General features: G+C 49.4%; 1 protein-coding gene across 2 annotated transcripts in view; it reads right to left on the minus strand.

The window, feature by feature from the left end:
* ZCCHC24 (zinc finger CCHC-type containing 24) overlaps positions 1-17058 on the minus strand; it is a 65349-nt gene that overhangs the window by 34850 nt on the left and 13441 nt on the right. The window lies entirely within an intron of this gene.

Consider the following 17058-nt stretch of genomic DNA (forward strand, 5'->3'; position numbering starts at 1 on the left):
CCGTGTGGGAAGCCTCATTTCCCAGAATAATAAAATGTGGGAATCGCAGGATCTCAGAAACCCAGGACTGAACGTCACACAGGGTTGCAAGTAGGAACTCCTGGAATGTTCATTTCAATCTCACGGAACCACCTAATCTTGCCTCCCCAAGACCTCAGAAGGACGAATATGGTTTTGCTTACCTGAAGGGCCCTCCGACACACCTACCTGAGCTCCACTTTGGACCTGGGCAAAAGTGTATCAGAATCACCTGGAGAGCTGAAAACATGCCCATGGCCAGGCTGATCCTGGGTCTATTGAGTCAGAATGTTCAGCATCAAACAAACAAAAACATCCTGAGGTGATTCTACTGTGAAGCCCCAGTTGAGAAGCACTGATGTGGTAAGCCTCACCGCCTTATTCCAGACAGGGTAACAGAGAGTGCAAGTAGCTGGCTGCAGAGTACTCAGCAGTGGTCCCTGGTCTCTACAGCAAGGTCATGCCCCTCAGGTTGTGTTCTAACTCTGCCTGGACATTGTTGGCTCCAGGGACTCTGTTCCCAACTCTCTGTGTCTGCCTCAGAGCTACCCTGCTCCAGGGGTGTCCCCAGTGGTCTTGGGGGCCAAGCAGGCTGGGACAGAAACTGCTAGGCTCACAAAGCCAGCCCCTCCCTCCCTGCTCCCAACCCCTCACACTCAAAGTCGTCCAGGTGGTATCCACCCGAGTCGGAGGAGTACCGTGGAGGTCATCAAGGTCAATCCCCAGCCTCCGGGAGGCCTGTAATGCAGGGGTGTCCCAGGCATGGGGAGTCAGAGGACAGGGGTCAGAGGACAGGGGTCCCCCACTGCATTAGCTTGCTAAGTGGCCTTAGATAAGTCACTTGACCTCTCTAAGCAAAAATGGTCTCAAGGACAGGAAACTTCTGGAAATCCTTTCTTCCTCTGCCTTTTGACCCCACCCAACAGCAGCAGCAGCAACATGGCCACACATTTAATCGAACGGATGCCCTCAGCAGCCTTTGCCACACTGTCCTCAATCTTTATTATGTCTAATGTGAAACACTCCTGCTGCAGTGTTAGCCCTCCTGCATGAAGATGGAGCCTATCTGGCCACAAATGCCCTCTACTTGCTCAGAGGAAACCCCCAGAGCCATCCCGCAGCCCACCTGAGGGTGCCCCTGTTGCAGGTCTGGCTGGCCTTGCTGACTCTGGTGGGAGCTAACCTCCCAAACAAATGATGAAGAGGTGGCACTCCTCAGGGGCCGCCGGAGCAGCAGAGGCCGACAGAGCCGACTGATGATTGCAGTTTCAATCGGATGTGCTCACAGCTCCTAAGCCGTCTAGCAGGGCAGGGATCCTGCTGGGCCAGAGTGTTTCCTCCAACGAGATGGAGATTTCCCGCCAGGCCATGGAAAGAAAACCCAAAAGGCAGTCTCCAGGAATGGGGAAGTAGGAGCCCAGATAGTCCCGAGACCAGTGTTTCCCAAATATTAACATCCCCACCAGCCACCTGGGAGCTTGTGAAAACACCCACACTGATTCAGTAGGTCTGGGGTGGGGCCCAAGTCTCCACATTTCTGATAAGCTCCTGCTGCTGCTGCTGCTGGTCCATGGACCATTCTTTGAGAAGCAAACCTCTAGATGTTCATAAATAAAAATCTTTCTATTCCTAAGAATTCTCTACTTTTGTCAGGCATTCATTTCCAGCTCTGTCAGCTCATAAGAGCCACAAAGCAGCCCTGAGGGGCAGAAAGGATGCAGATCATTGGATTCACTGCACAGAAGGGAAAACCGAGGTGAAGCAAGGGCATGGGGCTTGTTCAAGGTCACCCATCTGGTTACCATTGTTGTTTAGTCACTAAGTCATGTCCAACTCTTTGCAACCCTATGGACTGTAGCCCACCAGACTCCTCTGTCCGTGGGATCCTCCAGGCAAGATTACTGGAGTGGGTTGCCATTTCCTTTGCCAGGGGATCTTCCCGACCCAGGGACTGAACCTGTGTCTTTTGCAGTCACTCCTCTAAACTCCTTCTCCGTGGCTGTTCAGAACCACACACACCTTGGCAACGAGCGCACTGACCCAGCGGCTCCCTGTCCTGCCTTCTACTCAGCTGTGTCAGCCTGGAGGTAGAGGCCAGCTCCTGTGCTCTGAAGTTTTCTGGGGATCTCCAGGGCCCCTCACTGAACTGTGCTGGCTATTGATCTGGCTCCCAGTGGCCTCAGCTGATGGACCAGAGGGTTAGGAATCAGTCAGGCTTACTGAGCTTAAACCCACACCCTGCCCTTGGCTTCTGGGTGACTCTGGGAGGATTCCTTGACATCTTTGAGGACACGGATGATGTGCCAGGACTCAGCACGCTCCCTGGTACCTGCAGGGTGCTCAGCCAGCATTCACTGCCTGCCTTCCTTTCCTTCCCCACCTCCCAGCTGAGTCTTGTGCATTTCTCCCTTCCTCCCTCACACATTTATTACAGCACAGCCTCTGAAGCAAGACTGCTGATTGGACTGGAGCTGAGCAGTGTGACCCTGAGCAAGTCACGTACTGTCTCTCTGACTCAGTTTCCTCCTCCGGCCAATGGGGATGATAGGAGCCCACAGAGGGCTGGTGTGAGGATTAAATGGGTCAATACATGTGAAGGGCTTAGAGCAGAGCCTAGGACACAGCAAACGCTCCCTGCACCTGTCAGCTACCATACTGTCCACAGCATCTCCACACGATGGCCTGGCTGTGCGGCAGGTGCCATGGCAGATGCTGGGGGCACAGTGAGAAGCAGCATTGCCATTAGTGATTTCACGGACTCCTGCCCATGCCTGCCCCCACCCCAGATCACAGGCAGAAGAGAAGACCAAGATACTAGGCTGGTTGTGCAAGGGTCCTTTGGGAACACAGAGGAAGGAAGGACCGGTGGACGGGAGGGCTTAGAAGGCCTGGGAGGGGAGGAGATAACAGCCCTGCTTAAGCATCATACTTAATACCAAAGAGTGAGGGGAGTTCAGGCTTCTGTCCGCTTTTACCCTTTGTCATCATGCTTACCGCCTTGGGGACATGCCTCTTCTCACCGCCTCCTCATACATTCAACTCCTGCACAAAGCCTCCCTCTCTGGCCAAAGTCAAGGAAGCACCGGGATGCAAGGCAGGGAGAAAGCCAAGGGGCGGGGGGGGGGGGCGGGGGGGGAGGTGGCAGGGACACTCTCGCCCGCAGCTTGATTATTGCCTGGGCCAGAGCACAGCAGGTGTACAGCATGTCCTGGAGGATGGGTCTATTCTCATGGGCAGAGAGGGCCAGTGGCAAAGGTGGGCTCCTGGGGTCAGAGAGACTTGGCTTGATCCTAATCATCTGTGGAACCAAGGGCAAGTTGCCTAACCTCTCTGTGCTACTTTGTTACAAAATAAAAGAAGGAAGGGAGAGAGGAGGGAAAGATGAAGTGGGAGAAGAAGGTGGCCAGATGGACTGCAGACACAGTGCAGGCTAGTATGAGCATCCTAGGAGATCATGAGGTGGTGGCACTTTGCAGGCTGGGTATGAGGACGGGCACATTTCTCTAGGCCTTCCACCCCACTCCATGGGCACTCCTTCCTTGCATTTGTTGCCTGATTTCTCTGTAGCCCAAACCTTAGATGTGGGAGGGGGTGGTGAGAGAAAGGAGGCCCAGATCTTAAAAGCAAGCCAAGTCAATGGTATCAAGTCCTGGCAACCAGAGACAGAGCCACCTCCTACCCCAGACAAAGCCATGGGGTCCAGACTCCATCCTGAGGGGCTACCCAGATGCAATGGGAAGGGAAACTGCTACTATCAAAACGTGCCTCCGAGAACCCCCAGCAGATGAAGGCAGAGTCCGTGGCAACCTCCAGGCTCACACTCACACTAGGAGCATATGCACTCTTACTCATTCACCCCTAATTAGGAGCATATGCACTCTTACTCATTTCAACACACACTCTGTGAGCGCCTGCTGTATGCAGGACCTGTGCTCAGCCGCTCACTGGGTAGTGGGGCAAATGGTATGACTTTACAGTTTTCTAATTGGGTTTGTCTGCCCCTACTCATTGTTCCTGGAGCTCACAGAAGCCCTGATTGATGGGCTTCATGGCTTGACCCTGCTTCAAGCACTCAGGGGTCGTGAAGGCTCATGGGCAGAGTCGACTTGGCTAAAGTGGACCAGCTATTGAGGCTTGGGATAAGAACTCAAGGCTTTCGACCCCAAAGCCCAGGTCCTCTTGCCAGCCATGCAGACACAGACCCTACCTGTGGTGGGCCCCCCAGGAAGCAGGAGAGACGGTCATGTGAGAATGGGCTCCCGGCTAGGCAAAGCTCAGCAAGACAGAGTAGGAGCAAGGTGGGAGGGTGAGGGGCACAGGGGCTTCTCCACAGGAAAGGGCACAATTGTGCTGGGCTTGGAGGGAAGGGTGGAGCAAATGAGAGCAAAGTACCAGCTGAGGGCACAGCACAGGCAAAGCCCTGGGATGGGAGGGGGTTAGGAGAATTCAAATGGCAAACAGCCAGGGCCACCTCCTGGGGGGCCCAATTGGGGCCACACTCCAGGGCAGGGCACCAAGCCCACAACGAGGGGGCATCATCTGTCCTCCAAGGATAAGGTGGGGAGGCAGACAGGTGAGAAGCCATGGGAGGCCTTAGAACCAGGCTCTGGATGGGGTTGCAAATCCTGAAAAGTGGGATTGTAGAGAAGAGCTGGTGGGCCTGCGTTGCTGGGGAAGGGGTCTTCACGGAGGTGAGTTTAAGCTGGGCCCGGAAAGGGGGCAGGAAGGAGATGTTAGGGAAAGGACTGCAGGCTCGGGGGCTCCTTGGGCACCGTTCACCTGTGTGTGTGGTTGAGCAGCCTGGCTGGGACAGGGCAGGAAAAAGAGAAGGTTTCGGGGACCACGGCATCTTAGGCTGCCTCTCACCCACTGCATATCAACTCTACAAAGCCAGGCTCGTGGAGCCTCCCTTTACAAATAAGAGCAGATAAGGCTCAGGGAGGCCCAGCAGCCCAGCAAGTAATGCTAACAAGAGCTGCCATTGAGCACTCGTGGGATGCCAAGCACTGGAATAGCTAGCCCATTTCCCAATATCTTGCAAATGGGTAAGCCCACCTCACAGATGGTTGGGTGATGCTGTGTAATACAATGACAGAGCTGGGAAAGGGCAAGAGTGAGCTCTGAGCCCAGCTCAGGGAGACTCAGAGGGTGGTCCCTTTGAGCATAGAGGAAAGGGGAAATCAGAGAGGGCTGCCTGGAGGAGGTGACATCAGCAAGCTAATCAGCTCAAGAATATAATCACTCTGCTCCAGCCCTCCATTCCCTGGGCCTTGAAGGTGGTTAAAGGACCAGGGACAAGTTCTGGCTCCCAGGCTCTGCCATCACCCCTGTCCCTCAGGGACCAGAGATAGAGAACTGAGGTGAGGCCAGCTGACACGGCGAGATTCCTCGGGGCCTTGAGTCACTCTTTGCGATCCATTTAAAAGAAGAACTGGCAGCAGAGGATGTGAAACTGCCCCTCTCAGACTCTTTCTTGCCAGGCTTGGGGCAGCAGGAAGGATGTAAAAGTGGTTGTCCCGTGAGCCCCCACACGCTGTCCGTCCATCCCTCCCACTTGTCTTTGCCAGGGTAAGCACTTGGCGGGGCCGTCCCTCTGCCTGGCCAGAGGGCAGCTGACAACCCATAGGTGGCACTTGACACCTTCTAGCCGTGGCTCATCATCCCTCCTCCCACTCTGTCCACCCTGGACAGAGTGGAGCCTCCGGGACCCAGTTCATAACCTTTCATCCCTCAAGCCAACCTGCCAGTCCCAAAGTCATCAGAGCCTGTCCCAGTCACCCTCCCAAGCCTCCTGGGAAAGCCCAGGCTCATCACATGGCCTTCCTGCAGCCCACCCTGGAGGCAGCCTGTCCTGTAGGGTAACAATGGGATAGGAGGACCAGAGACCCCTCTGATGACCCCATAGCTTTAAAACACTGTTTTAGACCTCTGGGACTTCACAAACAAGTTTGGAGCAGTTGAATTGAGGCATTGCAATCATGATGGTCATTAACACAGCTACAACAGTTAACACGGTGCATATGAAGTATTCTCCGTCAAGCACTTCAGATAAAATAACTCATTCATTCTCACAACATCTTGTGAGCTAGGTTTCTATCATCTTCACTTTACTGAGGAGGGAACTGAAGCCTAGAGACCTTTAATTGATTTTCCCAAAGGCACACAGCTAGTCCGAGGCACTGCTGGAGGTTGAACCCCAGTGGGCTGGCTTAAAGGCTCTGCTTGGAACCACCACACCAGAAAATGAGGGCCTTGGAAGGGGAGGAAGGAAAGACTCGAGGCCACAATACAGGGTTTGGGGGACCACCCCAAAATTAGCAGGCACTACACCATCCCTATGAACACCCGTCCCAGCTAACATTCTCCAAGCACTCACGACATCCCAGGTTCTGTGCGGAGCTCTGGAGTATCAAGCCCAGGCACCAAGATTAGGAGGAAGCCTGTGAAATGATGCCTGCTGCGTGCAATGCAAGCCACCTTCCTGAGCCCAGTCCTTCCACACTGGAATCACAAAGTGACCTTGTGTGTCCACCCTCTTTCCTTCTCTCTCCCCTCCTGCCCTTCCTCTTTTCCTTCCTTTTCCCTCTCTCCTTCCTTTCCTCTCTCCATTGATCTTTTGTAACTTGCAGTCCTTATAGTCCTGGCCCAGCGCCATGAGAAAACGTTGGTTTCCACATCCATATATTGACGGCTCTGAACTAATCAGTGGTCCCTGCCCTGAGCTTCTGCCTGTCCCTTTCTGCCTGTTCCCTCCCCAGGCTCAGCCACTCTGGCCCCAGAGGAAACCCAGGCCTGCAGGGAGGTCAGGGCCACAATGAGAGGTTGGAAAACCCAAGCAGAAGTCAGACATGGGCTGGGGGCCACGGCCTTCCCGGCCTCCTTGGGACACCCCACAGGGACCAGCCTGATCTAGCCTGGGAAGAGGTGGAAGGGCTGGGGTCCAGGAACTGCAGAGACTGGGTGGGGAGGAGGGGATCTGAGCCAGCCTTCACTTTCCCCTTATCTCCTGCCCCTCCCCCAGCAAGACCCTGAGACTATTCACATCCCACCTCTAAGGTTTCAGCTGTTCTAGGATTCAATTCTCTCCCTGCTCTATTTTTCTTCTTCTTTTGCAATCTCCAAGAAACTCAAGCTGCCAGATGGGTGGGGGAGATGATTGTTTTCTGTCTGACATCTGGATTTCATTAGCAGCCCTGGGCATGCTGACTCAGGAATGGCAGCTCCCCTGGGCTCAGACCTTTCCCAGACCCCTCACGGTGCCTGGTCCTTGCTGGACGCAGGAGGCACAGGTGCCAACATCCTTCAGACCTCCCCCAAAGGAGTAACTAGCCCTCCCAGGAACATCTTGGGTGTGGTGGAGGCTGAGGACTTAGAGAATTTCTGCTCCCAGCTCAGCGCCTGCCTGATGGGAGGCTGCCAGCTGGGCGTGGCTGGGCGTGACCACCATGAAGGCTGCAGGAAAGGACGCTAGGTCCTGGATGGACTGACTCCATCTGTGTCCCAGTCTCCATTCCTACAGATGCACCGAGCCCTGCACTGATCCCCAATAGGAGATAAAATTTGGAGATGAGGAAAGGTGGCCCAGAGAGCAAGTGACTCATCCAAGGTTGCACAGCTGGTAAAAAGTAGAGCTGGAACTTGAACTCTGGCTTTGAGGTTACACATTTGAAGCTGTTTCCTCTGACCTCAACAAGATGTCCCTTCACTAACATCAGGGTCCTTCCTGTTGGCCTATGGACCCTCAGCCCTGTCTGAGTTTCAGAGGAAAGGTAGTATCTGGAGTTTTCACAGCATATCCATCAGAGAGGCCTGCAGTGGCCATCTAACCTAAAGCAGCTCAGACACTCTTCAGGGAGGACACCTGTGGATCCCCTCCTCCACAGTGAAAGTGTCTGTTGCTTAGCTGTGTCTGACTCTTTGCAACCCCACGGACTGTAGCCCACCAGGTTCCTCTGTCCATGGGATTTTCCAGGCGAGAATACTGAAGAATACTGAAGAATATCCTTTCTCCAGGGGATATTCTTGACCCAGGAATCGAACCTGGGTCTCCTGCATTGCAGGCAGATTCTTTACCATCTGAGCCACTATTTTATGACCTTATTGGTATAAAGATAAATATTACTCAGACTGGATTCACTATTATACACTTACCATTACTCATTTTTTTCCTTCTGGTTTTAAGATAAATGAAAATTAGTATATTTTTGTGGGCCCCTGAGAGAACAGTGCCTCAGTATGCCTGCTGTTTCTCCCAGAGAAACTGGCCTGGCAGTCTTGGTCAAAGCACTCACATTCTGCACAGCAGTTCTTGTCATCTCATATCTCCTTCTTCTCTTACTGATTTGTGCTTATTGTCTGACTTCACCCAATTATTACATGAGCTCCAAGAGAGTGGTCCTCTTTCCTAGTTTGTTCACTATGGCATCCTCAAATGCCTGCTACACGCTTGGCACATGGTTGGTGTTCAATAAATGTCACTAAATGAATAAAGGAAGAGGAACCTATCTTCTCAGGCAAGTGTATTGAATCCCAGGTAGTGGCACCCCACTGGCCACTTCAGTGATCTAGAAGCACCTCCTTTACTGCTTGCCCCTGTTCCTCCTACCCACCTGGTCACCAGGCCCCAGGAATGCAACCTTCTCATCATGTCTAAAGTTTGTCCCCTCACCTTCAACTTTCCTTGCCCTTGCCTTGTATCCGGTCTTATCATCTCTCCATGTGCCTGGACTGGTTTGGTCTGCAGTCTTGCCTCTTCCAGCCTGGCCTCCCAACTGCCCCAGCGTGATCTTTCAAAATGCCAATATGAGTGTGTCACCTAAAACCCCTGGATGGCTTCGCCTGGCCCTCCAGATAAAGTCCAGACTGTGTAGCCTGGCACACAAATCCTCCACCACCTGCTGCAGCCATACCTCCTGCTCCTCCCCTCAGGCACCCAGAGTGCTAGCCGTCGCCAAGGGCTCGCGGTTCCCGGAAAGCAAATTCCTACTATTAACACACTTTCCTGGAAGCCTTCCCCGCTCTGGACTCAGACTCCTCCTCTCTGAGGCCTCCCATGGAGCCCCAGGCAAAGCTGGTCCCTCACTGCAAATGTTATAGCCCTGATCACCCTGAACGGTCAACAGCATTTCTGTTGTCCACACTGTGCCACGGTGGACAAAGGTCAAGCACTCGTCCAGCACAGGCCTGACGTACCGTAGGCGCTCAGGAAGCGCCGGGCGGTTGTACTGAGGGCTGGGCTGGGCTCTGTCCTGGACAGATTGTGTGTCCTGAACACAGATGTGGCACTTAGTCAAGGCCCCACCACATACACACATACCATACAGGCAAATGTGGAAGACACAGAGCAGGTCCCGCCACACTGGTGTGCAGAAGCCAACACGAGACACACGGGTGACCCTGAGGGCAGGCCCAACAGAGAGCACGCATGACTCCCCTACAGCCACCTGGAGTTTCTGCGGGCACCACAGCTGGCACCCCAACCAGCCCTGGCCTCCTTGACTGCACCGGAGCAGCAAACACCCTGGGGCTGGACCAGTGGAGGACTCTGCCAGACACAAGACCTTGGTCAGACCAGGCCTGATATGGTTTTTGTGCACGCTGTCTTGTCCCTCTTTATTTCCAGCAACCCATCTTTTTAAAGAACGCTGGCTTTCTGAGAATGATGGTGGAGATAAAAACCTGGATGCTGACGTGGGTGGCAGGGTCTCATCTGAAAAGCACACAGGCTCTGGAGTCGGGAAGGCCTGAGTTTAGATTCCAGCTTTGCTGTTCATTAGCCATATGACCTTAGGCGAGCCACCCAACTTCTGTGGGCCTTGGTTTTATCATCTGGCAATTGGCCTGATCGAGTTTTTGAGATAATTAAAGGAACTGGTACATATTACACACTAAGCTCAGAGGGAAACCCAATGCTTAGAGAATACTATTATTGCTGTTCATATTATTATTATTACCCTTGAATAGAAACCTGGAACGCTGTACACGGATAGCTACAGGGACAGATTTTTTAAAGATGATACACATTCTTGAATCCTAGTTTTCTTGGGGCAATGCTGACGTTGGCTGGAGAGAAGTTCTGGCCAGGCACAGCCTCACCCCACAAAGAGGGGTCGCCTCTCACCAGCATTGGAAATTTGTCTCCAGCACTTTCTGCCTCTGCTTTTGGGGCTCCTCTTCATACAGTGCCCAAGCCCCTTGCACCGCCCCTGGTAGCTATGAGAAGCCTTACCAGTCTAAGGAGCTGAACTCTGGACACCTCTCTCTACCCTTAAGGTTGGAAAAGAATCAGTTAACAGGTTTCCGTCCTCTGGTGCCTGTGTCCCACCACCCAGGCTGCTGGCAGCGAATGCTCTAACCACGTTTTCACTGCGACCTTTCTCTGAGCCTGGGGCTCCATGGCAGCTTCAGGACCCATGGAGGGCAGGCCTAGGGTTCTGCACGCTCCACCCCTAGTCAGACCATTTAAGACTTTAAAAGCATTTAAACCATTTAAAAGTCATTCCACAAAAAGGGAGGAGAGAAAGGAGTAGAAAAGTCATTCAAAGAAATGATGGCTGAAAACTTCCCGAATCTGATTTAAAACTTTAATCAGCACATCCAAGGAGCTCAACAGACCCAAAGCAGTATAAAGATGAAGAGATTCACAAATAGACACATCACAGTAAAACTGCTGAAAGCTAAAGAGAAAAATCTTGAAACCAGTGAGAGAAAAATGGCATGTCATTTACAATTGATTTCTGATAATAATAACTGACTCCTCATCAGAAACAATGGAGGCCAGCAAGCAGGGGATAACATATTCAAAGTGCTCAAATTAAAAAATATCTGTCAGCCAAGAATTTTATACCCAACAAAGCCATCTTTAAAAGAATGAAAGTGAGATAAAGACATTTCCAGATAATTCCTCATTGCTAGCTCACCAATCCTTCAAGAAACACTAAAGGAAGTTCTTCAGGCTGAAAACAAGTGACCCCAAACACTAATGAAAATACACATGAAAAACAAGGCACATTGATAAGGTGATTACGTGATTGTAAAACACAGTGTAAGTGTGTACTTCTTTTCTTCTCTTAGCTAATTCAAAATATTTGTCCTATAACATATAGAAATATAGTACCTTTTCCAATAACAGCACAAAGAAGGTGGGTGGGAAAAAATGTGTCTTGAGCTAAGGAAATGACACCAAGTGGTAATTTGAATTCACAGGAATAAATGATGAGAATTCAAAATGTGAAATAAGAAGGCTAACATGAAAAAAGCAACAGATATATAATTGGTCTCATTTCTTCTTTCAGCTTCTCTAAAACACATAAAGTTAAATAAAGTAATAATTCTAACAAGCATTGTTGAGTGTGTAATATACATAGATGTAACATGTATAACAATAATGCCATCAGAACAAGGAACAAAGAATAGAACCATAAGGGAGTAATGTTTCTATTTTGGAGTTAAGTAACATTTCTCACTGGAGTTAATATAAATCTGAAGCATATTTTTATGAGATAAGGGGTTTAAGACCTGGAGCAACCACTAAGGAAATAACTAAAAAATGGTGAAAAAATACTTAAAGAAATTAGAATGTTACATTAGAAAATTATCACTTAATGCAAGAGGAAGCAGTGAAGGAGAAACAAGGGAACAAGAAGGACATGAGCAATTTCAAAAACAAAGTACAATGGCAGCTCTAAATCCAGCTATATCAATAATAGCACATATAAAAAGTGCATTAACAATAGCATTATCAATAATGTAAACGGATTAAGCAACCCAAACAAAAAGCAAGGACTGTCAGGTTGGATAAAAAGTAAATCAAGGTCTAACTATATGCTGCCTACAGGAGACACACTCTAGATCCAAAGATATGAACTGATGGAAACTAAAAGGATGGGAAAAGACATAACAGGTAAACAACAACCATGAGAAGGCAGGCTACACCAATATCAGGCTAAGTGAAAGAAAGTGAAGTCACTCAGTCGTGTCAGACTCTGCGACCCCATGGACTGTAGTCTACCAGGCTTCTCTGTCCATGGGATTTCCAGGCAAGAGTACTGGAGTGGGTTGCCATTTCCTTCTCCAGGGGATCTTCCTGACCCAGGGATCGAACCCAGGTCTCCTGCATTGCAGGCAGACACTTTACCCTCTGAGCCACCAAGGAAGCCCTAATATCAGGCGAAATAGACTTTAAAACAAAAAATATTAAAGAGGGACATTTTCTAATGGCAAAAGGATTACTCCATCAGGAAAATACAGCAGTTATAAACAAGCATGTGTGTGTGCTCAGTTGCTTCAGTTGTGTCTGACTCTTTGCAACCCTATGGATTGTAGCCCACCAGGCTCCTCTGTCCATGGGATTCTTCAAGTAAGAAGACTGGAGTGGGTTGCCATGCCCTCCTCCAGCGGATCTTTCTGACCCAGGGATCAAACCCATGTCTCTTGCGCCTCCTGCATTGCCAGGCAGATTCTTTACCACCAGCACCACGTGGAAAGCCCATCAGAAACACAGATGTACCTAATGGCAGAGCATCAAAATACATGCATCAGAAAGCAACAGAACTGAAGAAAAATTGTCAATTCAACAATAATAGAGATTTCAATACCCCTATTTACAATAATTTACAATATAACTAGGCTGAATGTCGACAAGGAGTCAGAAGACATGAATAACACTATAAACCAACTAGACCTAATAGACATCTGCAGAATACTCCACCCATCTGTATACTTCTCAAGCGCACAAAACTATTCTCCAGGACAGACCAAATTTTAGGCTATGAAACAAACCACAATAAATTTAAAAGCACTGAAATAATATAAAGTATGTTTTCCAACCACAATTGGATAAAATTAGAAATCATTAAAAAAGGATACTTGAGAAACTCACAAATATATGGATATTAAATAACATACTCCTAAATAACTGGTGGGTCCAAGAAGAAATCACAAAGGAAATTAGAAAATGTCCTGTGATAAATGAAAATACAACATGCCGAAATGTATGGGATGCAGCTCAGAGGAAAATTTATAGCTAAAAACACCTCCATTTAATTTTAAAAAAATGTACAATCAGTATTCTAACCTTCAACCTCAAGAAACTAGAAAAAGAGAAAACTAAACATAAAGCAAGCTGAAGAAGGGAAATAATAAAGATTAGCGTGAAGACTTGAAAGCAGGACTCAAAGATATTTGTGCATCCGTGTTCAAAGCAGCATTATTCACAACAGCCAAAAGGCAGAAACAATCCAGTTGTCCACTGATGAGTAAATGAACAAATAAAATGTGGCAGACACACAGATACACACACACACACACACAATGGAATATTACTTAGCCTTTAAAAGGGAAGGAAGTTTTTAATAAAAATATATCACAAGGCAAAAATAAAGGAAGGAAATTTTGACACATGCTATAATATGAATGAACCTCGAGGACATTATACTAAGTGAAATAAGCCAATCACAAAAGGATAAATACCGTATGATTCCACTGATACGTGGTACTTAGAGTAATGAAATTCTTAGAGACAGAAAGTATAATAATAGTTTCCAGGGGGTGGGTGAGGGGAGGAGAGAGAAGTATTGCTTCATGGGTACAGAGTTTCAGTTATGCAAGATAAAAAGAGTTCTGGGGATGGTTGATGGGGATGGTTGCACAACAATGTGAATGTACTTAATGACACTGAACTGTGTACGCTGAAAAATGGCTAAAATAGTACATTTTATGTTATATATATTTTGCCACAATTTTTAAAAAGATTAGCATAGAAAGTAATGAAATGAGGGTAGGAAAAAAATAGAAGAAATCAACCAAACCAAAAGTTGGTTCTTTGAAAAGCTCAACAAAGTTAAGAAACCTTCAGCTAGAATGACCAAGAAAAACAGAGAAAAGACTCAAATGTTAAAAATCAGACATGATAGAGAGGGACATTATAAGATAAAATAAAATAAAAATGATTATAAGAGAATATTATGAACAAACTTCATGCCAAGAAATTAGCTAACTTAGATGAAATGTAAAAATTCTAGAAATACAGAATCTACAGAAATTGATCCAAGACGAAATAGAAAAGCTGAATAGACCCATAACAAATAAAGAGATCCAACTGGTAATTTAAAAGAACCTACCCACAAACGAAGACCCACACTTGGATGGCTTCACAGGTAAATTCCACCAACCATTTAAAGAAGAATCAATATTAATTCCCCACAAACTCTTCCAAAAGTAAAAGCGGATGGAACCCTTCCCGAATCATGGAGCTAATAAACGCGATTACATGGATGAACCTTGAAAACAATATGTTAAGTAAAAGAATCCAGTGACAAAAAGCCACATATTATATAAATCTATTTATATGAAATGTCCAGAATAGGGAAATCTACAGACACAGAAGGTAGATTAGTGATTATTAGGAAATGGGGGACCAGAGGGTGATAGCTAAAGAGTATGAGGTTTTTTCTTCAGGCAACAAGAAAAGTTCTTTAATTGACTGAGGTGATGCTGCGCAGCTCTGTGAATATACTACAAACCATTGACTTGTCTATTATAAACAGTTGAATTATATCTCACTAAAGCTGTTCCCCAAAATAAGCATTCCACTTTTAAATATTAAAAATGCCGAGCTCTTACACAACAGTTCTTTTGAAACAAGGGTTTCCACCTGTTCCTTCATTCAGGAAGATATACTGAGCAACCTGTGTGCACCATGTGGTACCTGGGCAGACAGAGGGCTACAGAGATGAATTCAGTGCAGCACCTGGGGCTTGTGGTCAGCAGAGACGTGGGGAGCACCAGTCCTATTCCAGCCTGCTAAAATCCTTAGCCAGGCAGGTGCACTCCACATTGTGACACAAGGGAGACAGAAACAACGCTGGCCAACAGACACTGGGCACTTACTGGGAGCCAGGAACCGTGCTAAGCACTTTCCATGCATTGCTTCATTGAGTCCCCACAGCAATCCACGGTGTTAGTGTTCTCGACAGCCTCGTTTTACAAACGGTGACCCTTGTGAAGAGTAAAGGGAGGTCCTCGGGCCTGCAGGCATCCTAGACAGAGTCAGCTTTGAGACAGGGCTAGAAAAGGGCCTCTAGGGAGAACGTGAGGCTCCACAGGCTATGGCTTCTCAGCTTGGCGCAGCACAGATGCTCAAGGGAGCAGAGAGCACCGAGGCCCCGAGAGCAGGGTTCAGCCCTATCTGCAGGTGTCCTCTCCTGAGACTCGGTTTCTTCAGCTGTAAAATGGGGCTATTATTCCTACTTCGGCCACAGAGTTGAGAGCCCTGCACAAGATTAGTGAACACACTGTGTAACATATAGCACCATGCTAGGAAGCAAGAGGTACTGAGGAGAGGCACCCTCTATCCTGCACGTTGGCAAGACTCTGGCCCCATCTGGGAAAGAGCAGCGGGGGCACAAAACTCACACACACACCTCTTCGCTGTCCCTCTGCCTCAGATTCATCATCCGTTGCCTTTGGATACTGGTCACCCCTCACTCATCAACCTGCCAGCCCCACTCAAGCCCTTCTCCTGGAAGCTTTCCTGGGCTGCCCACCCAGTAGACACTCTCAGGGGCCTCTGAGGAGGTGCACCCATGCACCCATAACAGGAGGTTATTAAAAGCACTCAGCACACTAGGCAGATGTGAGTGTTAAAGGAAATGCTTGGAGAGCACTTAGCACAGTGTCCATCTCCTCCTTAAACAGGGTGGAGTCCTGCTCCACCCTGGAGGCAGGGTGACTGAGAGCTGACAGGCCCTGTGTGTGGGGTGGTGTGGGGGGCTCAGTCAGGGAAGGCATGGGGGGCTGCTCACTGGGTGGGCCCAGGCACATCCTTGAGCACCAACCAGATCCTCAGCCACCTGCTGGCCTCTCCTCCCATCCCTAGAACCCTGGGGGCTAGGGGCCTGACCCTCTGCCAGGGTGCCCTCATGCCAAAGGTCCCTTGCTCACTGCACACATCTGCCCAGGGAGTGTGGATCTGGAGGGCAGCCAGCAGTGGGTCCGGGGTGGGTGGGCCTCTCTTGGCCAGGGGCGGGGGGAGGCTGAGATCACCAGCTGAATCACCAAGGATCATAGTTCTGGGTTGGGTTTGAGGTTCTGCATTTCTAACAAGCTCTGGGCTGACACTGATGTGGAGATGGCTGGCTGTACTTGAAGGAGCAGGGACCCAAAGCGTGGCATGGCCATTCCTGAGAAGAGTGGTGATTGGCATCTCGGCCCCCCACTGGTCTTGGAGGGACCCAGCCCTGCCTGGCCACACCCTCAGCTGCCAACATCTGGAGGGCAAGACTACACGGATTTTCTGAGTTTCCAGGATTCCATTTCCATTACACGTATAAAATAAAAGTAGTACCATGCTATAAAAACAGTGGAAAGTATGAAAAAATAATAGGAAAAAAAAAATCGCTGATAATCTCATACTGTATGTAACACAACTGTTAACCTCTGTCCCCAGGATTCCAAAACCACATCTGTCAGAGTCAGGGGTCATCCGGTGAGTGGGGTCTGCCCCCAGAGCCTCACCTTGTTGCAGCAAAACACTAGGGGAGAGATGGGAGCTGTTCCTGACCCCTTTCCCACCCCAAGGGAGCAATGCCCAGCCCCCCATGCCTGAGGCCTTCGTGTGTGCGTGCTCAATTGCATCTGACTCTCTGTGACCCCACGGACTGTAGCCCGTGGGATTTTGTCCATCTGTCCCATGGGATTCTCTGTCCATGGGATTTTCCCTGCAAGAATACTGGAGAGGGTTGCCATTTCCTCCTCCAGAGGATCTTCCTGACCCAGGGATCGAACCAGTGTCTCCTCCGTCTCCTGCAATGCAGGCAGATTCTTTACTACTGAGACACCTGGGAAGTTCCTGCCTGAGGCCTTCACCCAGACCTATCCTGGGGGCACCCCTCCCCCCTCACAGGCTGCAGGCTGCAGAGCAGGCAGAGGTGGGGTCTGGGGGAGGGGGTGCACATCTGGGTTCCTGGCCCGGAGCCCACATTCCTTCCCTGTGAGTGGGAGGTGATGGGCTCTCAGGAGAGCCGTGAGGAAGCTGTTGGC

This window comes from Bubalus kerabau, chromosome 1 (assembly GCF_029407905.1).
Source record: "Bubalus kerabau isolate K-KA32 ecotype Philippines breed swamp buffalo chromosome 1, PCC_UOA_SB_1v2, whole genome shotgun sequence".
Classification (NCBI taxonomy): Eukaryota; Metazoa; Chordata; class Mammalia; order Artiodactyla; family Bovidae; genus Bubalus; species Bubalus kerabau.